At 45.2% G+C, this 26,067-nt stretch overlaps 1 non-coding gene and 1 pseudogene across 1 annotated transcript; one reads left to right on the plus strand and one right to left on the minus strand.

Moving 5' to 3' along the window:
* The first annotated feature begins 465 nt into the window (after positions 1 to 465).
* On the plus strand, positions 466 to 584 carry LOC148812158 (5S ribosomal RNA; annotated as a pseudogene).
* A 17,360-nt stretch (positions 585 to 17,944) lies between these two features.
* trnae-uuc (transfer RNA glutamic acid (anticodon UUC)) lies at positions 17,945 to 18,016 on the minus strand. The gene has a single exon. It is a non-coding gene; the product is annotated as a tRNA-Glu (tRNA).
* Between the last annotated feature and the right edge of the window lie 8,051 nt (positions 18,017 to 26,067).

The raw sequence follows: 26,067 nt of genomic DNA on the forward strand, positions 1-26,067 counted from the left end.
GTACTTGCGCAAGAGACCGGGGGCAGAGCGCGAACGCGGTCCCCCGCCCCCCACAAAGTGTGCGCTCCAGGTTCCCTCTCGGGGCTCTGCAACACAGCGGAAAGGCAGCGAGAAGGAGCCTCTTGCTCTGACGCCGCAAGGCCACAAGAGGGCGGAGGCGCCGCGCGCCCGGCCGACGTGTTGGACTAGTGCGCTTCATGTGCTGAAATAAACATGCGACAGCCCAGAAATGTTTTCAGAGTGCTGTGCACTGGAGGTTTTTGTCTTGTGAAGACTTGCCTTGTGCTCCTCCGTGCAGTTTGTTTGTCCTCCTCCAGTGCGGGACAAGCCAACACAAGGGAGCACATTCGCCAACATAAAGGCACGCAACGCGATTTGGAAAGAGGCTCCTTTCCAAAGAGTTGCACACGAACGGAGCCCCAGCCACACACAGCTTCAAGTAGCGAGTCAGGCGGTGCTGCTTCCGCTTGCGGCCCCACCACCCTGAACGCGCTCGATTTCGTCTGATCTCGGAAGCTAAGCAGGGTCAGGCCTGGTTAGTACTTGGATGGGAGACTGCCTGGGAATACCAGGTGATGCAAGCTCTTGCTCTCTCGGCCAGCAGGAGTTGCCGTTGGTGCCGTAGGCTTTGGGGGGAAAACCTGGAGGATGGAAAGGTGATCTATAGCCTCATCTCTACAGATGTTTTGTTGCTATGGCACGTGTGTGACCCATATAAAAAAAAAAACCCGCTTGTAAAATGAATATCGAAGCTGCCTCTAAATCTGCAAATGAAGATGAATCGATAAACCACTTGTTTTTCAGATAACTATACATATATTCATTTAGTACTGATTTCATTCACTGAGCACGGATACAATAGAGGTACAGCCATTCACTGTTTGACATGTCTGCACTGGTACAGAACCTAGCAATCAGAAAACGGGTGAAACTGTCTTTAGAATTAGCATACAGTACCGAGGCCCCCATGACCAAATAAAGGCTAACCTCGATAATCAGCCTAAATGATGCAGACTACAGCAAAACGACTGACTTTGAAAAGAGAATGAATGTCCGGAAGGAGTAGTGTAACCAGCTTGAAATGCTTCTCCAGACCTCTAACTAAAAGAAACCAGGAACCGGCAGTGGCATCGACTCCTTTCGAACTGGGATCCTATCGCAGCTCGTGGTGGCGTAACTCTTCTGTATCCGATGATCCAGTGTGTTGCACTGGCCTGGTCAGCCTGGCCTGGGGGATGGTGCACATAGCACTTTCAGTGCTGGAGGTGTTAATGGGGGAGGTGTTGGAGAGTGGCAGCTGTGGGGGATGGCTGGGTGAGTAGCTGTCAGGGGTTGTAGCTTTTCCTTTGCAGCTTATCCTCTGGGGCCATGATTAAGAGGGACGGCCGGGGGCATTCGTATTGCATTCGTAAATTGCATTTGTTAGTTTTTAAGGAGTAAGAGTGCAGGGGGTTTAAACCTGCAATCCAGTGTGTTGAAGTATTTCACAACACTACCTCTAGCACATCTGGAAATAAATCCTCATAATGATTATTGCCCTTGGCATGTACCAAAAAATCAGTGAGCATATATTTATATATCACTGTGTTGAAGCTAGAGACACAGAATATCTGCAAACACATCCTAAATACAGTGTTCCTGCACCTTTGAACTCATCCAGAATGTATCGTTTTCTGAAAGGGATTGCTGTCAGAATGCACAACTGAATCCCAAACAGAATCTCTAGTCAAATATGATCATTTGTGAAACAGGCAAATGAGTCTCTCAGGGGCCCATTGCTCATTTTCAGACACGTCTGTGATACTTTCACCATGCGTAGAGCAATAGGGATTAAAGATACCAGAGGTAAGGTTTAAAAGTGATTCTGAGGTGCAACACATCAGCGATACAGCTAGGAATCTGAAATGCGGGGTTTGAGAGCCCTTCAGGGAACACTGTACCCTAAAGGTACCAGAAGTCCACTAGTACAAGCATTAAGTCACTGTCACCCCTGTTACAATGTGATTGCTACATATCTTTCATTCGTTTCATTACCTTTGTAGCGGCGAGGCTTAATAATAAGGCAGAATTAAGTGTTTCTGAGCTTCCCAAATGAGGCCCCATTTCTCTGTTCATCTCTGTGGTGCAGCCACAGAGAGACCATTAGTGCAGGGTGATTTAAGGTTTCCTAGGACAGCTCCCAAAGGGGGATGCACTTAGCTAAGCCTGGCTATCATGATCAATGGTCATCCATTGGTGCCTATCTGTCTAGGGAGTGCCAGATGGACATCTGGACTGCATTCCTAAGTGTCAGGAGTAAGTGACTCATATCTCACCTTGATCAACCAATCAGGGACTGGTAGGGCCGAGTAACCCACGTGGGACTCTGATGCCCATGGAACTTTCAGCCAATCAATGAGCTGAAGTTCCTCCAGGTAAAAACAGGCAACACAGAGAGCCTGGGAGATTCAGTGAGATTCAGAAGAGGAGATTCAGAAGGGATTCTGGAGAGGATTCTGTGAACTGTTCTAAAGGGAATTCAAAGGAGAATTCCAGGGCAGGAGCAGAAGGCTCCCAAGGGCAGGACATTCTCGCAGCGCGCCTCCTGACCATCCTGAGACTCAGCCCGGACAACCACGGAACGGCCAGTGTGTCCGAGTGCCAGAACTTTCCTTTGTTCTAAGAGTCTTGAGTGGAGGTTTCCAGAGAGTAACCAGCAGCAGGCCTCGTGAACAGGTCGGAACTGTGGACAGCTGAATCACTATTCAGAACTAGCTCTTCATCAGGAACGAACCGGTCCTCTTCCTGACTTGCTGGGACCCACAGTCATCTTTTCTCCTGTGCGCAAACGTTGCTAGTTAAAGCCAACACTAACTAGCCGGTCAGTGAGCATCAGCAGCGCACCGTCGCAAGCCGCACAGCACAGCCTGGCACCGAGACAGAGAGCGCGGATTGGACAGCAACAAGCCTGCAGCTGATTGTTTGTGCCCGCAGGAGATATGAATCCCCAGAAATTGGATGAGTATTCAACTTCACTGCATTACTGCTCGAGAATTCAATTGTTATCCAAACCAGTTGATATCAATTTAATTCCTAAGAGTTATGTACTTGTTTGAGTATCTAATGTAGAAGTTATAACCAAGTTCATTTATGAAACGGTCTAAATGAATGATATACTGAACGTATGTCCTCTTGATGTGTAACACTTCGTAACTGAATGAATATATATCTTTTGTATTCTGATAACCCTCTCGATAAGATCTGTTAGTTTTATATGCATATTCTATGTATTAATAAATGTATCCTCGTGTATTAGTACCTGTGTGTGTGCGTTGTTTGAGTTATGTCGCATGGTTGGATTCTAAAGCCATCAAAAGAATCAACTTTGTGATTTACTGCTACAATTAATAATTGTCACAGTAAATGCCCAAACCCTACAGAACTGGTGCCTTCAGAGAGCCATGATTACATATTTGGCGTCCCTGAGCCGGTTTTCCCTACAACAGTGTGTGACCTCCTGTCCCAGACTGAGGAAAAGACAGTGAGTCTGTCTCTAAATAATAATAATACAGCGTGGGATCTCTTGTCCCAGCCTGGGGATCAGACAGTGAGCCTGTCTCTCAACAATAATAATACAGTGTGTGATCTCCTGTCCCAGCCTGAGGAACAGAGAGTGACCCTCTCTTTCAGTAATAATAGTACAGTGCGTGATCCCCTGTCCCAGCCAGAAGAACAGACAATGAGCTCGTCTCTCAATAATAATAATACAGTGTGTGATCTCCTGTCCCAGCCTGAGGAACAGTGAGCCTGTCAATCAATAATAATACAGTATGTGATGTCCTGTCTCAGCTTGAGGAAAAGAGAGTAAGCTTGTCTCTCAATAATAATAATTCAGTGTGGGATCTCCTGTCCCAGCCTGAGGAACAAACAGTGAGCCTGTCTCGAAATAATAATACAATGTGTGAACTTCTGTCCCAGTCTGTGGAACAGAAAGTGAGCCTATCTCTCAATAATAATGATATAGTGTGTGATCTCCTGTCCCAGCCTGAAGAACAGACAGTGAGCCTGTCTCTCCATAATAATAATACAGTGTGTGATCTCCTGTTCCAGCCTGAGGAACAGACAGTGAGCCTGTCTCTCCATAATAATAATACAGTGTGTGATCTCCTGTTCCAGCCTGAGGAACAGACAGTGAACCTCGCTCTCAGTAGTAATATTACAGTGTGTGATCTCCTGTCCCAGCCCAAAGGAAGAGACAGAGAGCCTATCTCTCAATAATCATAAAACAGTGTGTGATCTCCTGTTCCAGCCTGAGGAACAGACAGTGAGCCTGTCTCTCAATAATAATTATACAGTGTGTGATCTCCTGTCCCAGCCCAAAGGAAGAGACAGAGAGCCTATCTCTCAATAATCATAAAACAGTGTGTGATCTCCTGTCTCAGCTTAAGGATCAGACAGTGATCTTGTCTCTCAATAATAATAATCCAGTGTGGGATCTCCTGTCCCAGTTTGAGGAACAAACAGCGAGCCTGTCTATCAGTAATAATAGAACAGTGTGTGATCTCCAGTCCCAGCCATAGGAACAGACAATGAGCCTGTATCTCAATAATAACAATACAGTGTGTGATCTCCTTTCCCAGCCTGAGGAACAGACAGTGAGGCCGTCTCTCAATAGTAATAATACAGTGTGATCAACTGTCTCAGCCTGCGGAACAGTGAGTTTATCTGTCAATTATAATAATACAGTGTGTGATCCCCTGTCCCAGCCTGAGGAACACACAGCGAGCCTGTCTTTCAATTATAATAATTCAGTATGTGATCTCCTGTCTCAGCCCAAAGGAAGAGACAGTGAGCCTGTCTCTCAATAATAATTATACAGTGTGTGATCTCCTGTCCTAGCCTAGGGAACAGACAGTAAACCTTTCTCTCAATAATAATAATCCAGTGTGTGAACTCCTCTCCCAGCCTGAGGAACAGACAGCGAGCCTCTCTCTCAATAATAATAATACAGTGTGTGATCTCCTGTCCCAACCTGAGGACGAGACAGCGAGCCTGTCTCTCAATAATAATAATACAGTGTGTGATCTCCTGTCCCAGCCTGATGAACAGTGAGCCTGTCTCTCAAATATAATAATATAGTGTGTGATCTCCTTTCGCAGCCTGAAGAACAGACAGTAAACCTTTCTCTCAATAATAATAATACATTGTATGATTAACTGTCCAACCTAAGGAACTGACAGTGAACCTGTCTCTCAGTAATAATAATACAGTGTGTGATCTCCTGTCTCAGCCTAAGGATCAGACAGTGATCCTGTCTCTCAATAATAATAATCCAGTGTGGGATCTCCTGTCCCAGTTTGAGGAACAAACAGCGAGCCTGTCTAACAGTAATAATAGAACAGTGTGTGATCTCCAGCCCCAGCCATAGGAACAGACAATGAGCCTGTATCTCAATAATAATAATACAGTGTGTGATCTCCTGTCCCAGCCTGAGGAACACACAGCGAGCCTGTCTCTCAATAATAATCATACAGTGTGCGATCTCCTGTCCCAGCTTGAGGAACAGACAGCGAGCCTGTCTCTCAATAATAATAATACAGTGTGTGATCTCCTTTCCCAGCATGAGCAACAGACAGAGAACCTCTCTCTCAGTAATAATCATACAGTATGTGATCTCCTGTCTCAGCCCAAAGGAAGAGACAGTGAGCCTGTCTCTCAATAATAATAATACAGTGTGTGATCTCCTGTCCCAACCTGAGGACGAGACAGCGAGCCTGTCTCTCAATAATAATAATACAGTGTGTGATCTCTAGTCCAAGCCTGAGGAACAGACAGTGAGCCTGTCTCTCAGTAATAATAATACAGTGTGTGATCTCCTGTCCCAGCCTGAGGAACAGTGAGCCTGTCTCTCAAAAATAATAATATAGTTTGTGATCTCCTTTCTTAGCCTGAGGAACAGACAGTGAGCCTGTATCTCAATAATAATAATCAAGTGTGGGATCAACTGTCGCAGTCTGAGGATCACTGAGCCTGTCTCTCAATACTAATAATAGTGATTTCCTGCCACAGCAAGAGGAACAGACAGTGAGCCTGTATCTCATTAATAATAATACAGTGTGTGATCTCCTGTCCCAGCCTGGGGAACAGTGAGCCAGACCCTCAATAATAATAATACAGTGTGATCTACTGTCCCAGCCTGAGGAACAGACAGCGAGCCTGTCTCTCAATAAAAATAATACAGTGTGTGACCTCCTGTCCCAGCCTGGAGAACAGTGAGCAGACTCTCAATAATAAGAATACAGTGTGATCTACTGTCCCAGTCTGAGGAACAGTGAGCCTGTCTCTCAATAATAATAATGCAGTCAGTGACCTCCTGTCCCAGCCTGAGGAAGAGACAGTGAGTTTGCCTGTCAATAATAATACAGTGTGATCTCCTGTCCCAGCCTGTGGAACAGTGAGCCTGTCTCTCAATAATAAAAATACTGTTTGTGATCTCCTATCCCAGCCTGAGGATCAGACAGTGAGCCTGTCTCTCAATAATAATAATAATAATACAGTGTGAGACCTCCTGTCCCAGCCTGAGGAACAGACAGTAAACCTGTCTCTCAATAATAATACTCCAGTGTGTGATCTCCTGTCTTAGCCTGGGGAACACTGAGCCTGTCTCTCAATACTAATAATATAGTGTGTAATTTCCTGCCCCAGCTAGAGGAAAAGACAGTGAGCCTGTCTCTCAATAATAATAATACAGTGTGTGACCTCCTGTCCCAGCCTGGAGAACAGTGAGCAGACTCTCAATAATAAGAATACAGTGTGATCTACTGTCCCAGTCTGAGGAACAGTGAGCCTGTCTCTCAATAATAATAATAATGCAGTCAGTGACCTCCTGTCCCAGCTTGAGGAAGAGACAGTGAGCCTGCCTCTTAATAATAATAATACAGTTTGTGATCTCCTGTCTCAGCCAGGGGAACAGACAGTAAACCTGTTTCTCAATAATACTAATCCAGTGTGTGATCTCCTGTCTTAGCCTGAGGAACAGACAGTGATCCAGTCTCTCAATAATAATAATCCAGTGTGGTATGTCCTGTCCCAGTCTGAGGAGAAAACAGACTGGGACACAGAGAGTGAGAGAGAGAGAGGAGGCAGCACAGAAGATGAGCTCCTAATTTCTTTGAGATTTTATTGTTTTCTGGAACTGAACAAATAGTCTAGGAACAAGGCGACATCTAACAAAACTAAAGAAAACTACAAAAGTAAATAAATAATTTGCCATTGGAAAAAAAAAATCAACAAAGCAAACATCTAAAAAACTGAAGATCAACTATAAGACACAGCTACACCTGAGGATAAAGGACCTGAGGAAAAACTCCAAAAAGAAAAATCCCCAAGAGATGAAGAGAAACAAACAGAAAAGGAATAATTAAAACAAGGAAATAAGAATAAGAAGACAAGAAAGAAAGAAAGAAAGAAAAAGTACACCAAAGGAAACAAGAAGGAAAGGGAAAATAGAAGCAGCATCAAGAGAAGCCAAGAACTCAGCCATCAACACGAAAAACACCTGGTAAGCCCTGTTCTTTCTTCTCCTTTCTTGAAGAGGCCTCTAAAAAATTGAACTGCTTTGCTAGATAAAAGTTTAAAAAGTCTTTAGAAAAAGTTACCTTAAAGTTTAAATTAAACAAAATACCACTTGGGCCCACTACACTCAAAAGGCCAAAGTTGAAGAACCTGTTCCCAAGCAACAGGGGGCTGATTGTATTCAAAACGCCCGAGCCAGGCCGTCTGTTTGCTCTTCTCACCTGGGCCCATTGTATTTAAAAAAGGAAGATGAGTACAGAGCAGAACACAGCCCCACTGGACCAGCCCTGCCCCCTCAGCACAGTACTCCAGTACCCTGAGGACGTGAAAACAGTTAAGACCAGGAAACAGTACAAAGACTCCTGGATGAAAGAAAACCCAGAGACCCTCATTGCTGACTACTGCCAGGCAGGAGAAAAACACATAAAAACCAACCTGCTCTTTTTTACTGAGCATCCGAATGCCTGGCACACAGCTGTGTGTAAGAATTATACAAACACCACCAGAAGGGGCATCAGCAAAGGCAGGCAAATCTCCATAGGGGGCGACAGCGAAGTAGAAGACACTGTCCTGACTGTCAACACCTACCACAATGGTACAGTGATGATACAGGGCAGTGAGGCCGCTCTGGAGCTTTTTGAGGAAAAGTTCACAGACCTTAAAACACAGGCTGACCTGGAGAAACCTCCCCCAGAAACAGGAGAAAGACCCAGCAGCCTGATGACCGCCACACCGGAGAGTTCAGCTCCACCTGACTCGGAGCCCACAAACACAGCCTCAGCCACAGAACAGCCCAGCAAAAGTGTAGCCCTCGGCAACATGGAAACACACCACCCGGACACACACAGCCCACACCAACCCCCCTGTGACCACAGCACAGTGCGCCTCCTGAGAGAGAAACTCTCTGCTCTGGAGCTGGACTTCACTGAGTTCAAGGAGCTGATGCTGGGGAGACTCACAGAGGGGCAGACAGCACAACAGCTAAGAGACGAGGTTAACAAACACAGGAACGAATGTAAAACCTCCAACAAACAGCTCAGGGCACAGATGGAGGAGCTGCTGCAGGACAACAGTAAGCTGCAGTCGGAAGTAGCAGAGCTGAGAGAGGAGCTTCAGCTCGCGGAGAGGACAAGCAAGACTCTCAAAGACCAGCTGAGGAAACTCACTACTTCCCACTGCAGCCCGGACTGCAACAGAACAGCCCTGAGACCCAGAAGACACAACACACAACACCCACCCCCAACCCGCAAAGACACACCCACCTCCACACAACCTGACACCCCTACAACCCCCACCACCAACTCCCACTTACCCAGTACCCCCACCGTAGCAAACACCACACCCACTGCACCCCCCGGCACCCCAAATCCCCTCACAACTCCACTGCCCAAAAGCACATCCACCTTGCCGAACACTCAGGGTGACCCACACACACACCCGGCCCCACCCAACTCCTCCACCTCACACACTGCACCCCCCCAAGCAGCCGCCCGCCCGGCAGCACAGCGCCCCTCCAGCAGACTGGACACCAGAGGCAGACGCATGGAAGTAGCCCTTCTCATCGACTCCAACGGGAGGTACATCGATGAGCACAGGCTCTTCCCGGGATTACAAACAGCAAAGCTCTGGTGTCCGACGACAGAGAAGGCCCTGCAGCTGCTGTCCAGGTCGGTACTGGGAGCCCCTCAGCACATCATCATCCACACCGGCACCAACGACCTGAGGACCCAGAGGGAGCAGGTGGCCCAGTCCATCAGGAGAGTGGCAGAGAGGGCCATACAGGAGTTCCCTCGCGCCCGAATTCTCATCTCCACCCTGCTGCCGAGACAGGACGAGCAGCACCACACCATCCAGAGAATCAATGCCGAGATCTCACGGTGCTGCGCACTGCTCCCAAACGTCTACCTGGCCCATCACTTCACCCTTGGACCACAGCACCTACACGACCATAAACACCTCAAAAAACAGACCATTGGACTCTTCACAAAAACTCTGAAAGACACCACACTGGGCAGACACCCGAACAGCACCCCAGAGAGAAACAGGAGGACTACCAGAGGAATGCCCTAGCACCCACACCCCCAACCCAGACCAGCTCAACCCCCAAGGAACAGAACCAGCACCACCCTACAGCCCTCCAACCCAGACCAACGACCTAACAGGACCAGAACCAGTGCCCCACCCCATGCCCCTCACCCAGACCAGCAGCTGAACCGGACCAGAACCATAACCTCTCCCCACCCAGCACAACAGCAGAGCCGGACCGAGCCCCTCCTGCACAGCTACGCCGCAGCCCTGGCCAGACCAGCAGTCCCGAGCGGTTTGGAGCTGGGAGAAATCCAGCAGCTCCTGAACCTCATCTGCACCCGGCTAATGAGCTGAACTTCCATCACCCACAGCGACAGACAAAAACCCAGCACAATACTTGTTTCTGTCGATGATGTAAATGTCCGACACAAATTTGATACAGTTCCAGAAAACAATAACAACTTGCAAAGATAATTCAAACGATAACAATGAGATCTCTAAAGATAAGTATGTGGAACATTCAGTGTCTGGGCTCGTCAGCATTTGGGCTGAAGAGCACTGATCCTGAATTTATCAAGGATGTAAAGGAGACAGACATCATGATCCTACAGGAGACATGGTGTCGGGGAGACTTGGCTACCCACTGTCCCCCAGGCTACAAGGAGATCATGGTGCCCTCTGTCAAAAAACCCCAAATCACCCGGGGCAGAGACTCTGGGGGGATCATTGTGTGGTACAGAGCGGAGCTCAGTCACTCCATACAATTAGTAAAGAAAGAAGAGTCACGAGTTTGGCTTAAAATCAAAAGAAATACCATCTGTACAGAAAACGAGGTTTTCCTGTGTGCTGTCTACATCCCGCCCTCAGAATCCCCCTATTACAGTGAGGGAATTCTCCCCAGCCTCCACACGGAGATCGGTCACTTCCAGGGCCAGGGAAACGTGCTGCTCTGTGGTGACCTCAACGCACGAACAGGCACACTGGCAGACTTCACCAGCACACAGGGAAATACTCACATATTCGGACAATCCCCTCTGTACCACACACCGGTCACCTCACACAGGTGCAGCCATGACACCACAGTCAACAGCACCGGGCGCGAGCTGCTGCAGCTCTGTCAAGGGCTGGGCCTGTACATCGTCAACGGCAGGACTAGAGGGGACTCTCTAGGCAGGTTCACCTACAGCTCAGCTCTGGGTAGCAGTGTGGTGGACCACGCCATCACCGACCTGGACCCCTCCTGTATCAGTGCCTTCACTGTCAGGCCACAAACTCCCCTCTCCGACCACAGCCAGATCACACTCTACATGAAGAGAGCACACCAGTACAGAGACACACTGACACAGCCCAGCCAGCTGTATGACCTCAACCAGGCATACAGATGGGACACAGACAGCCTAGACAGATACCAAACTGCACTGGGCCATGACGAAATTCAGACACTGATGGACACATTCCTAAACACTCCGTATCAAACCAACAAATTAGGCATCAACTTGGCCACACAAAAACTAAATCACCTATTCCACAAACTAGCATCAAAATCTAAGCTAAAAACAACTAAATCAAAAAACTACCAAAAAACAAAAGCAAAAGAAAAGTGGTTTGATACGGAGTGCGAAAACATCAAAAATGCACTACGAAAAGTCTCAAATGAAAAACACAGACAACCACACAACACAGATCTGCGTCTCAGGTACTGTGACATGGTAAAACTTTACAAACACACGCTGAAAAAGGAAAGAAACACATACATAGACAAACAACTTGCAGAAATTGAGGAGTCACTAAATCAGAACTGTTTCTGGGAGAAGTGGAACAACTTAAACAAATCAAAACCAGAAGAATTGGCCATCCAAAATGGAACAATCTGGCAAACATACTTTGAAAATCTCTATGAAAAGCTCCCAAATACAAATCAATCAGACCAAAACACCATTTATGAAAAACTCAAAATTTTGGAATTGGCTATCAAAGACAACCAAAACCCCTTAGACTCCCCAATCACTGAGCAGGAGCTACTGGACAAACTCCAGGACCTCAGACCACGCAAAGCCTGTGGCCATGATGGTGTCATAAATGAGATGCTGAGACACAGCAGCCCAAAGTTGCAACAAGCCCTGCTCAAACTCTTCAATCTCATAATGACAGCTGGATGTTTCCCCGAGGCCTGGAACCAAGGACTGATCACGCCCATCTATAAGAGTGGAGATAGACTCGATCCCAACAACTACCGGGGCATCTGTGTGAACAGTTACCTGGGGAAGGTATTCTGCAGTATCCTAAATACACGAATACTGGCCTTCCTTACCGAACACAATGTCCTGAGTAAAAGTCAGATTGGCTTCTTGCCAGATCACCGCACATCTGATCACATTTACACCCTACACACACTGATAGACAAACACGTCCACCAAAAACACAAAGGAAAAAATTTTGCCTGCTTTGTCGATTTCAAAAAAGCATTTGACTCGATTTGGCATGAGAGATTGTTTTATAAACTACTCCAAAGCGGCATAGGGGGCTGTAATTATGTGTACGACATAATTAAATCAATGTATTCAGAGAGCAAATGTGCAGTGAAAATTGGAAACAAAAGGACTAAATTCTTCACCCAAGGCCGTGGGGTGAGACAGGGCTGCAGCCTGAGCCCAACACTGTTCAATATCTATATCAACAAATTAGCAGGAATGTTGGAGCAGTCTGCAGCTCCTGGTCTCACACTACACGACACAGAAATCAAGTTCCTGCTCTACGCAGATGACCTGGTCCTGCTGTCGCCCACAGAACAGGGGCTGCAGCAGAAACTGGCACTGCTGGAGCAGTACTGTCAGACCTGGGCACTGACAGTCAATCTGGACAAGACCAGAGTTATGGTTTTCCAGAAGAAAGCCAGACCTCAGGGAAACAGGTACAAATTCACACTGAACAACAACACATTGGAGCACACATCCAGCTACACATATCTCGGTCTCACCATCAGCTCTTCCGGGAGTTTTGACCTGGCAGTGAAGGTACTAAGGGAGAAGGCACTCAGGGCTTTCTACGCAATAAGAAAGAGGCTCTTCAACATCAACCCACCAACAAGAATCTGGCTCCAAATACTTGAAAGTGTAATCCAACCCATTGCCCTATACGGCAGTGAAGTGTGGGGTCCCCTCACAGACCAGGATTACACCCAATGGGACAAACACCCCACAGAAACTCTGCACATGGAGATCTGTAGAAACATCCTCCGTGTGCAGAGAAGAACTCCTAACAACGGGTGCAGGGCTGAATTAGGCCAGTACCCACTATTGATAAACATACAGAAAAGAATATTCAAGTATTGGCTACACCTAAAAAACAGTGACCAAAATTCCTACCACCACAAAGCCCTGCTGAGCCAAGAGCTGAGCCCAAAACACAGCCCCCTGAACCAGCTGGTCCTGAGGCTCACTGACCTGAGCCACACCGACACTAACCAGCATCAGGACAGCACTGCTAGAGCACCACAACCCAGACTCAACCACATCACAGCACAGATCAAACAGCAATATCTCACACACTGGGACACACACACACAGACACAACATAAACTGGAATGTTACAGAACCTTAAACAGACAATACACACTAGCTGAATATTTGACCAAAATAAAAAATAACAAACAGAAACAGACCCTGACGAAGTACAGGCTCAGTGACCACAGCCTGGCCATAGAAACTGGGCGACACAGGCAGACCTGGCTGCCCAGAGAGGACAGGCTGTGCTCCCACTGCCAGCGGGGAGAAATAGAGACAGAGGTGCACTTCCTACTGCACTGTGACAGATACTCTGGGATTAGAGAAACATTCTTCCCTAAATTCAGAAATCTAATCCCAGAGTTCCCACACCTGCCAGAATCACAACGGGTCCCAATCCTACTGGGAGAGGGAGGAGGGAACTCAGTTGAACTGGCAGCCCAGTATGTGATCTCCTGTCACAGCCTGAGGAACAGTGAGTCTGTCTCCCAATAATGCTCCAGCCGCCTACAGAATATGTCAATATTTTATAATATGTCTTTGTTGTAAATGTCTGTAATATGTCGGTAGATTTTATTCTACTTCTATTTTTGTTTTGTTTCATGTAAATATCATTACTTTCATTTGCTTTGGCAACACTGATTGTACCCATCGGTCATGCTAATAAAGCACCTTGAATTGAATTGAATTGAATTGAAAAGGAGAGAGAGATGGACAGATAAGAGCACACACAGCGAGAGAGACAGGAAGTGGGAGAGAGAGGAGAAGGAGCAGGAAGACAGTGCAGGTGTTCAACCACACTGTGACCACAGGAGACAGGAGGCTTTTCTCAGCTGCTGAGGAGCTCAGGGCTCATGGCCACTCAGGCTCAGAGGCTCTGGCAGCAGTCAGGTCTGGGAGCTTCTCCTCATACTGACTCTGGAGCTCTAAGTGTCAGCCTCCATTCTGACAGGAATAGCCCCTCCTGTTCAGCCCTGAAAGACACACTGAGAGAGCTGTTAGAGCCCTGAGACAGCTGTGTGGGTAGAAGACCTGTCACCCTGTAGAGCTCTGAACACTGGGCTCCCCTGTGTGCCTCACTGTACAGCAATAGAGCTCTGACTGGACTCCCTGTGTGTCTCTGTACAGCGCTAGAGATCTGAACACTGGGCTCCCCCATGTGTCTTCCTGTATACCTCATCACACTGCACTGCACAAACCACAAACTCACTGCACAGTCTGACCTGCAGTTCCAGTAAAGCTCTGTCGAAACAGGCCCATTTCCTAAAGACAGGGGAGTGAAGAGTTTTACTGAAGAAAATATGTCCCTCTCTAAAAAAATGCTGTCAAATCATTATATGACATTTTTTCATGCTAGTCCAGCAGGAATTGTGGCCTTAAATCACAGCGGTTCAGCTGTATTTACAAGAACTGATTGTTTCTAGTTAATCATTTTGTTGTTTTTTAATACTTTGAAACAGACTCCTGCTCTTCTGCTCCTGTAGTTATTATGGTGAAGCTGCAACAAATACTACTGCTGCTATTACTACCACGAATACTGCTACTACAACTATGACAGCTACTACTACTGCTGCCACTGATACAACAGCAACTAGTAATATTTTACTACTACTACTAAAGCTACTAGTACTACTGTTCCTACTGCTGCAGGTACTACTGTTACTGCTACTACTGCTGCCACTGCTACTACTTCTGCTACTATTAATAAGGAGGATGAGAGCTGTGTTCTCACTGTTCAGCCTTGGTCTATTAACAAGTACTGATGTTTTCTTTTTGTTGTTTGACTCCTGCTCTTCTGCTCCTGCTGCTGCAATTATTAAAGTGAAGCTCCAACACAGCTCTACTATATTGTTGAACTAAAGATTTTAAATACAGCATAACTACTACTACTATTGTTACTATTGCTCATGGTTCTAGTGTTACTACTGCTACTACAGCTACTACTACTGCTGCCACTGATACAACTGCAACTAATACAATTTTACAGCTACTCCTACTGCTACTATAAATGTTTCTAAAGCTACTAGTAGTACTGTTACTGCTACTAATACTGCTGCCACTGACACAACTGCTCCTACCACTACTACCATTACTACTACGACCATGACTTCAGATTCTAATACTAATTCTGATACTAATACTCCTGCTACTATTACTGCTGTCATTACTACTAATAGTGATAAAAACAGAACACTCACAGCTCTGTAGACATTGGTCTGGACTCTAGAAAGTGATTCCATTTGCAAGCAGCTCTGGACCTCAACACCTGCTGATGGGTCACTTCTGTCAGACACAACATTGGAGCCCAAGCCCACCTACACACATTTACACACACTGACAGATATACACCCACACACTCACACACATTCACACACACGGACACTACACATACTGACTAACACCATACACATTTGTACACACAATCAGACACATACATGCACAAATACAAACTAGCACACATTCACAGACACACACATACTGTAGACACTACACTCAGAGATACACACCCACACACTGAAAAGCACACATTTACAGAATCACACATAGACAGTACACATACTCACAGACAAAAAACTCACACAATGACGGACACCACATACACTCTTACCTACAGTTACACTATAACAAACACTAACAAAAATACCACTAATATTACAACAGTAACACTATCACTATGACTAACACTATCATTATTACTAACAATAACACAAAATTACAACTACACTACTAATACTTATAATAACAGTAATGCTATCACTGAAACTAACATGACTACTAGTGTAAATAGTCTAACAGTAAATCTATAATAAGCACTAATAGTACATGAATACTAGCATTAAAACTATCAGTAGCGCTATCATCATTAATACTCACATGAACACTAGCATTAATATTAAAACTACCAGTTGTACTCTCACTAATATTAACAGGAATACACTAGCATTAGTATTAGTAGCTGTCCGTGACGTCACACCGCTCTTTGTGACGAAGGCAAGACACATAGCCGGGCACAGTGACGTGGCGCGTGTCGCTGTGGTTACCATACTTATGATTTGTAAACAAATGGAAAATGCCTTTAAACTGTTACTTAAACAAATTTATCAACTTGGAATATAATTCTCTAGCTCTAGGATTAAATTCCTAAATAATAATTTGAATAACCATTCTTTAATTTCGGAATGAACATTATTAACACTAAACGCACTATGGTACTGTAATTGATCGATCCAGGCGGTATTGACCGTTTTCTAGATATTTAAAACAGGGTCAAGAATGGGTAAAGAATCAGTACTCACCAATCGGTGAAGTTAATCGTTAATTCTACGGTTCTTCAGTTGAATTAATTAGTTGTCGATAGATAAGTGATCAATAACTCTCCGCAGTGCGCTCCGCGCGCCTTCCGTGGTCTCGCTCTCTGATCCCGGTGCTCTGGCTGGTGTCTCTGACGTCACAGTGCTCTTTCTAAAATATATAACATCCCCAAAAAAAAAACACACCGGGCTTTGAAGAGAGGCGAAGAAGAGAAGGTGTAATATTTGTGTGCGTCAGCAGTGAAACTGCATGTTGATTGATGGAGGGCTGAGCGGGGAATAACGGTTGCTCAGGGTCACAGGTCATAGTGAATTTAGGAGCTAACTGGTTCGGAGTTACAGGTTAAATAATAAAGAGTTTGTTCGAGTGTCACATCATCGTCCTGGGTTCTTAATTTTTACACTATACGTGTACGAGAAACAAGACAGTGTGTGTGTGTGCCCTGGTGATTCTGGGAGACAGATCGAACCTGGGCTAAAAGAGAGGGGGCTTAGCCCTCTTCCATTTGCTAGTTCATAGTTGAACAACCCATTTGTATCTGCTAGGCGGCGCAGTGGTCGTGCACAAAGAACGCTTTGAAAAGCGTCAAAAGCAAGTCATTCCGAGTTGGTCGTTTGTATTTTCCGTTCAGACGCGAAATGCTGAAATGATCTCTCGGCTCCTCGGTTGTCATTTCTGCTCCATAGAGGAATCACAGCACGCGTCGCCTTCCAGCACGCTGGGTCGGGACACGATGCCGGGGGTCGGAGAGAGTGATGTTTTCCTTGTTAGTATAGTGCTGAGTTTCAACGCCTGTTACGCGGGAGAGCTGGGTTCGATTCCCCGACGTGGAGTAGCTTTTCTTTTACCTCATTAGAGAAAGGACTGTCTTTCACGTCTCTGTTTTCTTTCACAGCGTCGTGCACCTTTTCATTGCTCTCGCTTTCAGAGCCTCTGCACGGCACACGACTCGACATCAGGACGCGCATTGTAGTGAAAGCAGGAAGCGCTGCGACATGCCCTGTGCAGATCCCGCCACACCTAAGAGGTGAGTGGGTCTGTTCGATCACAGCGCTAGGCGAATCCCCAATCCACTTTTGTGCGTGGCGACACCATGCCCAGCAGCCCAGCGCTGAGCTTCGCCAATGCGATTCAGTTGCTTCCAGTGCCTTTATTGGAGTGCGCTGATGGACCGTGCTCTCTCTCCAGAGACCAGCACACCTGTCATGGATGGAGCAGGAAAGGCGGTGCCACATTCTACAGCCCTCTCCACGCAATCGACGAAATCGGGCTACTGAAGTGGAAAAAATCTCCTCTCCACAAAGTGCAAATATCATCTTGGAGAGTATAAATCCTATTGCCGAAGATCAGCCCTGTCTACCAGAGTAACCCTCCCACCTGCAGGTTTCCGAGCTGCAGCTATGATCAGGTAGTCTCACACGCGAGAAGTCTTCGGTTGGAAACAAGCGCCCCCTCTTCTCGCACGTTTTGCACGTTCGAGTAGTTTTAATGCGGCTCCTTCGTACACGGTGCTGATCTTTTGGAAAGCAGGAGGCAAAACTGACACGTTCCCATACCGGGAGTCGAACCCGGGCCGCCTGGGTGAAAACCAGAAATCCTAACCGCTAGACCACATGGGAGCGCACAACCCTGCTGTTCCGGGCATCATGCAAGCAAACTACATAAATATGAGAAAACACGCAAGAGAGTTGTCACTCAGAGTGTCGAAGGGTCGATGTATACTGGGGCTCAGTTGAAATGCAACGTCAGGACTTTTCCGAATTATGTCACACGAAGAGAACACAGCCACGTGTGTCTCGGTAACTCGCCGTGATCGTAAAAAAGAGGCTGTTTCTACCCCGACTCGAAACGGGGACCTTTCGCGTGACCCACTCACCTCTTAGTGTGGCGGGACCTGCACAGTGCATGGGGCATCCTGTTTTCACTTCAATGCGCGTCCTGATGTACCCCGGTCTCCCGCGTGACAGGTGGGGTACTCGCCACTATTCTAACGAGGAAGACATCACTCTCTGCTTAGTGTGCAAAACACTTACTTGCAGCATTGTGGGTGCTGTGGTTTAAATGCTAGTGTTTTGTGAACAGAATACCCCTATCCCAGTGCATTGTGCCACATTAAATAAAAGCACGTGAAAAAGAGATTCAGAACGCAAAGCTCTGTCAGTGTTCTGTGTAAAAAATCGGTTCGAACATTATGGGAGCTGTTTTTAATAAGCTGCTGAGTAAAGAATATTTTAATCTTCCTGCTGTCAGTAGTATTGTGAATATAGTTGACCCTTACCTGAATGAAAACAGGACGTAAAGGAAGGGTTTCAGAAATCAAACAAAGCTTTATTCCCGTGCTTACAGTCTGAGTAATTGGAGACTGCGCTATTTTGTTGCCTATGGTCATATACAGGTTTTTCGCACGAAGCCGTATTGAACAGTATTTCTTGCGTTGTGAACTTGTGTATACAGCGGTCCCCCGGATTCCAGTTAGTGCGTAATTACGCATCGATGAAAAACCGGAGGTTTAAAAAAAGATAATTAGCTCACTGATAGTTTGATGTAGAGGCTGTGGAAATATCCACAAGTCGTGGTCTTTAAAATGCATTTGGTTTGAAGGCGTTCTGTGCTTCCATTGCGAAGATATGGACAAAAGAATATTCGTGCTTGGTCAAAAAAAATGTGATAAAAACGAAAAAGTAAAGGCTGAGAAAGCATTCACAATGTATTTTATACACAAAGCAAGTATTCTCGCGACTGTAAGAGGTTTCGTGTAAACGCTACAGGCGTGCCAAAATCGTTTACGAACTTCAAGCTAACTTTACCCCGGTCTGGTACCGGAGGTCACGTAGGTTCAAATCCCAGCCATGTTTTTTTTCCTATCTTGTTGTACATAACGTACCATTTCGGACAATCACAAAGGGCTTGATTTCGTTAAATGCATGTATTCATTTCCTTTCTGGAAAACTTGTATTTCAAGAAAGTAAACATTTCTTCACAAAGGTCGATTGGATTTCTCAGCGAAACCTTAACCATTTTAATATTTGCAGGAAATGCGAGTGCTTAACACGTGTCAGAATCACCGGGAAATGTCCAATTACTGTATACCCAACATCGCAACTCCCCAGAAAACCATATTCACCCAAGAAAAAGTCGAGTCGTCATTTATACTCCCGTTGCATCCTCTGCTGAAATATTTTAAAAATACAATGCAGATTTGTTTAAGAACTTGCAAGCATTGTTACATTAGCACCGTGCATTTGGACTTCGATATTTTGACATATTTACCTTAATTTTAAACATAAATACTGTACAATCTATTGTAATTTTGTTGTACTATTAAAATATGTTAGCTGAGGATGCAAAGGGGTGAAAGGGAAAGGTCAGAGGGTGCAGTAACACCAAGGTTAGGATTGGTGGAGGTGATAAAGGTGTTGATGGTTTTTCTCTGTAGAGGATTTTGAGTTTTTTTTATCCTTCTCTGAAGTGAGAAACTGGAAGAGTTGGGAGTTGAGGGATCTGATGAGGTTAGTTATGAAAGGAAGTTGATGTGGAGCTGTTAGCCGTAAAAACTCCTTAATGTCTTTGATGTTGTCATCAACGATAAACTGCACTCAGCAAAGATAAAAAGAAAATTATCTATGCTTACTGCCCTGTCTTTCTCACAGCTGCAACTATGAGAGCCTGCAACTGCTTGTGCCCGCAGGAGATCTGAATCCCCAGAGATCGGATGAGTATTCAACTTCACTGCATTACTGCTCGAGAATTCAATTGTTATCCCAACCAGTTGATATCAATTTAATTCCTAAGAGTTATGTACTTGTTTTGAGTATCTCATGTAGAAGTTGTAACCAAGTTCAATTACGAAACGGTCTAAATGAATGATATACCGAACGTATGTCCTCTTGATATGTGTAACCCTTTGAAACTGAATGAATATATATCTTTTATATTCTGATAACCCTCACGATAAGATCTGTTAGGTTTACATGCATATTCTACGTATTAATAAATTTATCCTCGTGTATTAGTACCTGTGTGTGCGTTGTTTGAGTTATATCTCATGGTTGGATTCTAAGGCCATTAAAAAAATCAATTGTGTGATTTACTGCCACAATTAATAACTGTCCCAGTAAATGCCCAAACCCCTACAGAACTGGTGCCTCGTGAGAGCACACTACAACAGTGTGTGATCTCCTGTCCCAGTCTGAGGAACAGACAGTGAGCCTGACTCTCAATAATAATAATACATTGTGTGATTTCCTGTCCCAATCTGAGGAACTGACAGTGAGCCTGACTCTCAATAATAATAATACATTGTGTGATCTCCGGTCCCAACCTGAGGAACTGACAGTGAGCCTGTCTCTCAATAATAATAATACAGTGTTTGATCTCCTGTCCCAGCCTGAGGAACAGTGAGCCTGTCTCTCAAAAATAATAATATAGTGTGTGATCTCCTTTCGTAGCCTGAAGAACAGACAGTGAGCCTGTATCTCAATAAAAATAATCAAGTGTGGGATCTCCTGTCGCAGTCTGAGGAACAAAGAGTGAGCCTGTCTCTCAATAATAATAATAAAGTGTGTGATCTCCTGTCCCAGCCTGAGGAACACTGAGCCTGTCTCTCAATACTAATAATAGTGATTTCCTGCCACAGCAAGAGGAACAGACAGTGAGCCTGTATCTCAATAATAATAATACAGTGTGTGATCTCCTGTCCCAGCCTGAGGAACAGTGAGCCTTTCTCTCAGTAATAATAATACAGTGTGTGATCTCCTGTCCCAGCCCAATGGAAGAGACAGTGAGCCTATCTCTCAATAATAATAATACATTGTCAGGAACTGACAGTGAACCTGTCTCTCAGAAATAATAATACAGTGTGTGATCTCCAGTCTCAGCCTAAGGATCAGACAGTGATCCTGTCTCTCAATAATAATAATCCAGTGTGGGATCTCCTGTCCCAGTTTGAGGAACACAGAGTGAGCCTATCTATCAGTAATAATAGAACAGTGTGTGATCTCCAGTCCCAGCCATAGGAACAGACAGTGAGCCTGTATCTCAATAATAATAATACAGTGTGTGATCTCCTGTCCCAGCCTGAGGAACAGACAGTGAGGCTGTCTCTCAATAGTAATAATACAGTGTGATCTACTGTCCCAGCCTGCGGAACAGTGAGTTTATCTGTCAATAATAATAATACAGTGTGTGATCCCCTGTCCCAGCCTGAGGAACACACAGTTAGCCTGTCTTTCAATAATAATAATTCAGTGTGTGATCTCCTGTCCTAGCCTGAGGAACAGACAGCGAGCCTGTCTCTCAATAATAATCATACAGTGTGCGATCTCCTATCCCAGCTTGAGGAACGGACAGCGAGCCTGTCTCTCAATAATAATCATACAGTGTGCGATCTCCTGTCCCAGCCTGAGGAACAGACAGTGAGCTTTTATCTCTATAATAATAATTCAGTTTGGGATCTCATGTCCAACTCTTAGGAACAGACAGTGAGCCTGTCTCTCAATAATAATAATAGAGTGTGTGATCTCCTGTCCCAGCCTGAGGAACAGTGAGCCTGTCTCTCAAATATAATAATACAGTGTGCGATCTCCTATCCCAGCTTGAGGAACGGACAGCGAACCTGTCTCTCAATAATAATAATACAGTGTGTGATCTCCTGTCCCAGCCTGAGGAACAGACAGTGAGCTTGTATCTCTATAATAATAATTCAGTGTGGGATCTCATGTCCAACTCTTAGGAACAGACAGTGAGCCTGTCTCTCAATAATAATAATAATACAGTGTCTGATTTCTTGTCCAGGCCTGAGGAACAGACTGTGAGCCTGACTCTCAATAATAATAATACAGTGTGTGATTTCCTTTCCCAACCTGAGGAACTGACAGTGAGCCTGTTTCTCAATAATAATAATACAGTGTGTGATCTCCTGTCCCAGCCTGAGGAACAGTGAGCCTGTCTCTCAAATATAATAATATAGTGTGTGATCTCCTTTCTTAGCCTGAGGAACAGACAGTGAGCCTGTATCTCTATAATAATAATCAAGTGTGGGATCGCCTGCCGTAGTCTGAAGAACAAACAGTGAGCCTGTCTCTCAATATTATTAGAACAGTGAGTGACCTCCTGTGCCAGCCTGAGGAAGAGACAGTTAGCCTGCCTCTCAATAATAATAATTCAGTGTGTGATCTCCAATCCAGGCCAGCGGAACAGTGAGCCTGTCTCTCAGTACTAATAATCCAGTGTGTGATCTCCTGTCCCAGCCTGGGGAACACTCAGTCTGTCTCTCAATACTGATAATACAGTGTCATCTCCTGTCCCAGCTTGAGGAACAGTGAGCTTGTCTCTCAATATTAATAATACATTGTGAGATCTCCTGTACTAGCCTGGTAAACACTGAGCCTGTCTCTCAATAATAATAGTACAGTGTGTGATCTCCTGTCCCAGCCTGAGGAACAGACGGTGAACCTGTCTCTCAATAATAATAATACAGTGTGATCTACTGTCCCAGCCTGAGGAACAGTGAGCCTTTCTCTCAATAATATTAATACAGTGTGTCATCCCCTGTCCCAGCCTGAGGAACAGTGAGCTTGTCTCTCAATAATAATAATACATTTTTGATCTCCTGTCCCTGCTTGAGGAACAGTGAGCTTGTATCTCAATAATAATAATACAGTGTGTGATGTCTTGTCCCAGCCTAAGGAACAGACAGTGAGCCTGTCTCTCAGTAATAATAATAATACAGTGTGTGACCTCCTGTCCTAGCCTGGGGAAAAGTGAGCCAGACTCTCAATAATAATAGTATAGAGTGATCTACTGTCCCAGCCAGAGGAACAGTGAGCCTGTCTCTCAATAATAATAATACAGTGTGTCATCCCCTGTCCCAGCCTGAGGAAGAGTGACCTGTTCTCTCAATAATAATAATACAGTGTGTGATCTCCTATCCCAGCCTGAAGAACAGAGAGTGAGCCTGTCACTCAATAATAATAATACAGAGTGTGATCTCCTGTCCCAGCATGAGGAACAGACAGTGAGCCTGTCTCTCAATAATAATAATCAAGTGTGGGATCTCCTGTCGTAGTGTGAGGAACAAACACTGAGCCTGTCTCTCAATATTAATAGAAAAGTGTGTAATCTCCAGTCCCAGCCTGAGGAACAGTGAGCCTGTCTCCCAATAATAATAATACACTGTTTCATCTCCTGTCCCAGCCTGAGGAACAGACAGTGAGCCTGTCTCTCAATACTAATAATACAGTGTGTGATCTCCTGTCCCATTCTGAGGAACAGACAGCAAGTCTGACTCTCAATAATAATAAAGCAGATTATGATCTCCTGTCCCAGCTTAAGGAACAGTCAGGAAAGAGCAGGTCTCTCGATAATAATAATACAGTGTGTGATCTCCTGTCCTAGCCTGAGGAACAGACAGTGAGCCAGTCTCCCAAAATAAAATTAATAGTGTGTGTGACCTCCTGTCCCAGCCTGAGGAAGAGACAGTGAGCCTTGCTCTCAATAAAAATAATACAGTGTGTGACCTCCTGTCCCATCCTGGGGAACAGTGAACCAGACTCTCAATACTAATAATACAGTGTGATCTCCTGTCCCAGCCTAAGGAAAAGTGAGCCTGTCTCTCAATAATACAAATACAGTGTGTGATCTCCTGTCCCAGCCTGAGGAACAAACAGTGAGCCTGTCTCTCAATAATAATAATACAGTGTGTGATCTCCTGTCCCAGCCTGGGGAACACTGAGCCTGTCTCTCAATACCAATTATACAGAGTGTGATTTCCTGCCCCAGCCAGAGAAACAGACAGTGAGCCTGTCTCTCAATAATAATAATAATAATAATAATAATAATAATAATAATAATAATAATAATAATAATGCAGTGTGTGATCTGTTGTCCCAGCCTGAGGAACAGACAGTGACCCTGTCTCTCAATAATAATAATACAGTGTGTGACCTTCTGTCCCAGCATGGGGAACAGTGAACCTGTCTCCCAATAATAATAATACACTGTTTCATCTCCTGTCCCAGCCTGAGGAACAGACAGTGAGCCTGTCTCTCAATACTAATAATACAGTTTGTGATCTCCTGTCCCATTCTGAGGAACAGACAGTAAGTCTGACTCTCAATAATAATAAAGCAGATTATGATCTCCTGTCCCAGCTTAAGGAACAGTCAGGAAAGATCAGGTCTCTCGATAATAATAATACAGTGTGTGACCTCCTGTCCCAGCCTAAGGAACAGTGAGCCTGTCTCTCAATAATACAAATACAATGTGTGATCTCCTGTCCCAGCCTGAGGAACAGACAGTGAGCGTCTCACTCATTAATAATACGGTGTGTAATCTGTCCCAGTCTGGGGAATTCAAAGTGAGCCTGTCTCTCAGTAATAATAATATAGTGTGTGATCCACTGTCCCAGCCTGAGGAACAGACAGTCAGCCCGTCTCTCAATAATAATAATACAGTGTGTGATCTCCTGTCCCAACTTGAGGAACAGACAGGAGTGGGCCAGTCTCTCAATAATAATAAAGCAGATCATGACCTGCTGTCCCAGTCTAAGGAACAATCTGGAAAGAGCAGGTCTCTCGATAATAATAATACAGTGTGTGATCTCCTGTCCAAGCCTGAGGAACAGACAGTGAGCCTGTCTCTCAATAATAATAATACAGTGTGTGATCTCCTGTCCAAGCCTGAGGAACAGACAGTGAGCCTGTCTCTCAATAATAATAATACAGCGTGTGACCTCCTGTCCCAGCCTGGGGAACAGTGAGCCAGACTCTCAGTTATAATAATAAAGTGTGATCTCCTGTCCCAGCCTGAGGAACAGTGAGCCTGTCTCTTAATAATAATAATAAAGTGTGATCTCCTGTCCCAGCCGAAGGAAAAGTGAGCCTGTCTCTCAATAATAATAATACAGTGTGTGATCTCCTGTACCAGCAAGAGGAACAGACAGTGAACCTGTCTCTCAATAATAATAACCTTGTGTGGAATGTCCTGTCCCAGTCTGAGGAAGAAACAGTGAGCATGTCTCTCAATAATAATAGAACAGTGTGTGATCTCCAGTCCCAGCAAGAGGAACAGACAGTGAGTCTGTCTCTCAATAATAATAATATAGAGTGTGATCTCCTGTCCCAGCATGAGGAACAGACAGTGAGCCTGTCTCTCAATAATAATAATCAAGTGTGGGATCTCCTGTCGTAGTGTGAGGAACAAACACTGAGCCTGTCTCTCAATATTAATAGAACAGTCTGTAATCTCCAGTCCCAGCCTGAGGAACAGTGAGCCTGTCTCCCAATAATAATAATACACTGTTTCATCTCCTGTCCCAGCCTGAGGAACAGACAGTGAGCCTGTCTCTCAATACTAATAATACAGTGTGTGATCTCCTGTCCAATTCTGAGGAACAGACAGTAAGTCTGACTCTCAATAATAATAAAGCAGATTATGATCTCCTGTCCCAGCTTAAGGAACAGTCAGGAAAGATCAGGTCTCTCGATAATAATAATACAGAGTGTGATCTCCTGTCCTAGCCTGAGGAACAGACAGTGAGCCAGTCTCCCAAAATAAAATTAATAGTGTGTGTGACCTCCTGTCCCAGCCTGGGGAAGAGACAGTGAGCCTACCTCTCAATAAAAATAATACAGTGTGTGACCTCCTGTCCCATCCTGGGGAACAGTGAACC

This window comes from Atractosteus spatula (genome assembly GCF_055471065.1).
Source record: "Atractosteus spatula isolate fAtrSpa1 chromosome 10 unlocalized genomic scaffold, fAtrSpa1.hap1 SUPER_10_unloc_4, whole genome shotgun sequence".
In the NCBI taxonomy this organism is placed as follows: domain Eukaryota; kingdom Metazoa; phylum Chordata; class Actinopteri; order Semionotiformes; family Lepisosteidae; genus Atractosteus; species Atractosteus spatula.